We start from the raw sequence: 5,000 nt of genomic DNA on the forward strand, positions 1-5,000 counted from the left end.
ACCACAGCCACAAACCCTTCACAAAAAAGAAAAAGAAAAACAAGTTAGAAAAGTTGCAGACAGACAGCCAAAAAAACAGAGGCACATTTTTTCTAAAATTCGATATTGGAAAACCCACACGATTTAGGGCTGACGCCAAGAAACAATAGCGGGGAAAATGCACAGTGCAAATCTTACCTTTCGTTATCTCCAGATATTCTTAAAGCGGCTTTGCGATTCGGAAGAGACGGCGAGAATGTGTTGGAAAAAAGCCCTGTTCGTCTGCTTGTTATGACGGGGTTTAAAAGAGGGAGGGAGGGAGGGGAGGGGAGGGGGGTTAGGGATAACAGGGAAGGTAGGGAGGGGAGGGAAGGAAGGGAGAGAGGAAGAGATAACAGGGAGGGGAGGGGAGGGAGAGAATGAGGGAGGGAGGGAGGTAGGAAGAGAGGTGGGAAAGAGAGGTGTAGGGAACTAGGGAAAAAGAGATACAGATAAGAAATAGATAGGCTGAGAGAGAATGAGACAGATAGACAGAAAGAGGGAGGGAGAGAGAGAGAGAGAGAGAGAGAGAGAGAGAGAGAGAGAGAGAGAGAGAGAGAGAGAGAGAGAGAGAGAGAGAGAGAGAGAGAGAGAGACAAAGGAAATCGAAAAAGAACGCGGACAAAGACACAAGAGAGGAGAGGAAAACAGAGATATCATAAAGGAAAAATACCCGGCGGTGAGGAGGCGGGAACTGTAATGACACCCTCTCCACAGACTTTCCCAGAGCCTCGTCAACGACCAGCGAGAGTACCTTTCTTCCTTCAAAAAAAAAAAAAACACCCTTCCTCCTTTAAAACATCTTTCCTACTTCCTTCCCCGCCATCAAGACCCTTCAATGACTGAAGTCACAGGATTAGCGGCGCACATTCACTCCCCAAAATGCCCTTCGTCGAGTGTGCAGAACTCAGCCGGGGAACAGCCGTCGCCTCAACCGCCTTCCTCAGTGGCGTCGCGGAAGTTCAGTCGGTAGATAGAAGGGGGGGGGGGGAGGAGGAGGAGGAGGAGGAGGAGGAGGAGGGTCGTTCGGCGGTCGTAGGGCGTAATAGCAAGAGAGAAAGAATCATTGCTGAGTAAGATTGGTCTGCTTACCTATTTACATTGTACACACACACTCACACACACACACACGTATATATATATAAATATATATATATATATATACATATATACACAGATACACACGCACACACGCGCGCGCACGCACGCACACACACACACACACACACACACACACACACACACACATTCTTTCCGCCCCGACTTTGACTCCAGCATGCTGATGTCAGTACTCTTACTCGTAGTTGTATCTAATGAGAAAGATTGACCGGGCGCGAGCCCAGGACATTGCAAAACCACCATGGAGCTATGCTACCTCAATACATATACATATTCATATATATGAATACACACACACACACACACACACACACACACACACACACACACACACACACATATATATATATATATATATATATATATATATATATAATATATATATATATATATATATATATATATATATAAAATAAAAACACAGTATGTATGTATGTATGTATGCACACACACACACACACACACACACACACACACACACACACACACACACACACACACACACACACACACACACTGTCTGTATCAGCATAAATACAGACAGATAGGTTTATATATAATCGAGATACAGTTTATTCTAAGTGATATAATAACAATAATTATTATTATTGGTTTTATAATAAAAATAATAACAATAAAGATAATAATGATAATAATAATTATTATTATAGTTATTGTAATTAACATTATTGTTATTGTTATCATTATTAATGTTGGTATAGTTATAATTATTTTTATTGTCATTCTTGGTATTGTTGTTATTATTAATATTAGTATTTCTATATTTTTTTTTTCTTGACGCGATCTTTTTTTTCTCTCATCAGTCACACGACACCGAACACAAAGCCTCCTCCCGATCGCACCCAAAAGCACAGAATCCGAGATGCCACGTCTGTCCCACGAAGCCGAAATTCCTCTCGAGCGTCGCGACCCGATCTCGAAATTGCCCTTCAGTACAATACCCTAGCCCCGCGTCCTGCTATGGCCTCGCTATCTGTACCCCGAGCTGGCAACCCTTCGCCTCGATATCTTTCGGTCTGGAAGGGAAAAAGGCTTAGGATCTAGCGAGTCAGACGGTCTGATGATTTAGTCCACCGCTTTTCAAGATATCCCTCCTCTGCCTTTGCCTCCGGAATGCTTGCACTTGCTACTGTGGGGGTGGGGTGGGGTGGGGGTGGGAATTTCGTTTGTCTGCATTTGTCTCCCGTCGCAATCTTGCTATAAAATCCGGATTTCATTATCTGCCTCACGTCAGTCTAGTCCGCGTCTATTTCTCGTGGAGGAGCAGGTCGAGTGTGTATGTATATATATATATATATATGTGTGTGTGTTTATGTGTGTGTGTGTGTGTGTGTGTGCGTGTGTGTGTCTGTGTGTGTGTGTGTGTTTGTGTGTACATAAATATGTATATATATCATTTATATAATTATATATATATATATATATATTTATATATATATATATATATATATATATATATATATATATATATATATATGTATATATATATATATATATATATATATATATATATATATATATATATATGTGTGTGTGTGTGTGTGTGTGATTCTTACTTATGTCCTTTGTGTTTTTCGAATATTCCCTTTTCCCTTTTCTTTTTGGTTTTCGAGAATTCCTTTTTGGGCATCTTCCGCTGATAATATTTATGGGCGCGATCGGAAGGCGGAGGGTGAGAGAGAGAGAGAGAGAGAGAGAGAGAGAGAGAGAGAGAGAGAGAGAGAGAGAGAGAGAGAGAGAGAGAGAGAGAGAGAGAGAGAGAGAGAGAGTGGATGTTTGTTTACGAACAGTTAGAAAAAAAGGGCGTTTATATTTATGCATATACAATATATGTATCCTATCAACGGGCAGTACACTTCTGAAAACTTTTACTAATCTTTAAGGCTAATTCTAGAGTGTCTTTCAACCTCAACAAAAGAAACTATCAGACACCCACAAATACCCTTTTCTTATCCGAATTCTTTAATCCTCCTTTGGCATCAAGACGGTAAGTAAACCCCGAAAAATACTATACAAATAAAACGAAATAACGTCAAAGGTAGAAAACACAGGATAACGCAGACAAACAAGAAATGTTTGTGATAAACGTGATCACAGTTCAGGAATGTCTGTGATCCCCGTGATTGAAACAAGCTGGGCGAAGGAATAACATCAGAGTGCCTTTGAGGTGAACAAGCTGAGGCTTCACTTTATCATGTTTAAGTCACGTCCGGAGCGAGGGAAATGGTGCAGAGCCAGATAACATTTGGAAAGGTCGCGGGCTGTGAGGTGTGGGATAGAATATTCAACATTAGGGAAGTGGTATGAGAGCTGGTTTTAAGGATATGTGTTGAGCGCGAATTGCAAATGCAATACGGAGGGAGGGAAGGGTCCAGTATTTGGTTTGTCATTTGAGTGAAGAGAATGAGGATTCTAGAAGTGTCATAGAGGTGAGGTGTTGTGAGGAGAGGAGAGTGGAGGTTAAATGTTTTTAAAATAAGGGTGACATGACGTAGTCAGTGGTAATGCAAAATCCGATATCCTGTGGAAACGGAGGACTCCGCAGGCTTGGTACAGAGGTTGACCGAGGAATAAATTAAGATTATGCAAGATTAAACCAGTTCTGTCCAAGATGAGGTTTACTGTTGGTGTTGGGCGAGATCTCTGGAAACACACAATGCACCAACTCACTGTCTATATTGGAGTAGTTCAGCATAGTTACTCGACTTTGTAGGGAGGCTTCCAGAGCAGATGAAATGATTAATCCGAAGAGCTTTCGAGTCACTTGAATGGACGAGTTCTTAATGAAGTAACAAGGCAAGGCGGGCGGATTGAGTTGACGCTGACCATCTATTAGATTTAAAGCCACTGGCCGAAAAGAATGAAAAGTCCTTCTAGAATGACGAGACAGCGCTTTCTTCCCAAGGTTCCCCGGTACACAGTCCTGAGAAACTTCTCAGAACGGAAAGACAGAGGCAACCGCTGCCACACATGACTGAGGTTGTGACATCTCAAGATACCGCTGACTTGGAGAGCATTTGGCCAGGATGGACGATGGCAAGCTTCAGTTACAAGAGGACCTGCAGGAAGAAGGCTTCCCCTAACACCGCGCTAAGAACAACTCTGCTGTGGTTAACTTGCGAGATTGGTTAAAGAGCATAATCGTCCATAGTGAAAGAGTTCTCACTGATTTTCAAAATCTGGAGAAATCCATGCGCGCGCGCGTGTGTGTGTGTTAGTATATATGTCTGCTATATATGTGTTTGCGCACACACACACACATAAATCGCAGACAAGAAATCTGTCGCGATAGTAGTGCAATAAATTGACAAACGCGCGTCCACGCATGTAGGTAAACACACGCACAAACAAACACGCACGTAATAATGATCATGTTGCTGATGATGAGAAATATAATGATGATGATGATAAGATAAGAACAGCGATAAGAGTATCAGTTAAGAAGTGATGATAATAATGATAATATTTACAACAATAATAATAATAACAACAGCAATAATAATTATCATAATATCAAGAAACAAATATAACAATTGCAACAAAAACTGAATGAACACGAAATGAAAATATCTCAGCCACGAGGGACTTCGCCCCCGCTCCCCAGCCTACAAGACGTTGCCAGAAACACCCTCTCTACACAAACTTTTATTTACGGCACCTCGTCACCCTCTCATCGGGGAGCACTTAGGAGCAGGCATAAAAGTATCGTTTATCAGGTGCCACATCCCTGAGGTAAGACCCTGAAGACTTACCTTAAAAGGGGGTTAGGGGAGGACGTGTGGTTTGAGCAGCGAGAGACCTGGTTTTAGAAATTAGGGATCGAATTTCCACTAAAAAAAGAT

The 5,000-nt window shown here is 41.8% G+C and overlaps 1 protein-coding gene across 1 annotated transcript in view; it reads right to left on the reverse strand.

Annotated features, from left to right (window-relative positions):
- Positions 1-5,000, reverse strand: part of LOC125027823 (uncharacterized protein CG3556-like) — a 157,233-nt gene that overhangs the window by 151,448 nt on the left and 785 nt on the right. The gene's annotated exons all lie outside the window — the stretch shown is intronic.

Source organism: Penaeus chinensis, chromosome 1, assembly GCF_019202785.1.
Source record: "Penaeus chinensis breed Huanghai No. 1 chromosome 1, ASM1920278v2, whole genome shotgun sequence".
NCBI classification, from domain to species: domain Eukaryota; kingdom Metazoa; phylum Arthropoda; class Malacostraca; order Decapoda; family Penaeidae; genus Penaeus; species Penaeus chinensis.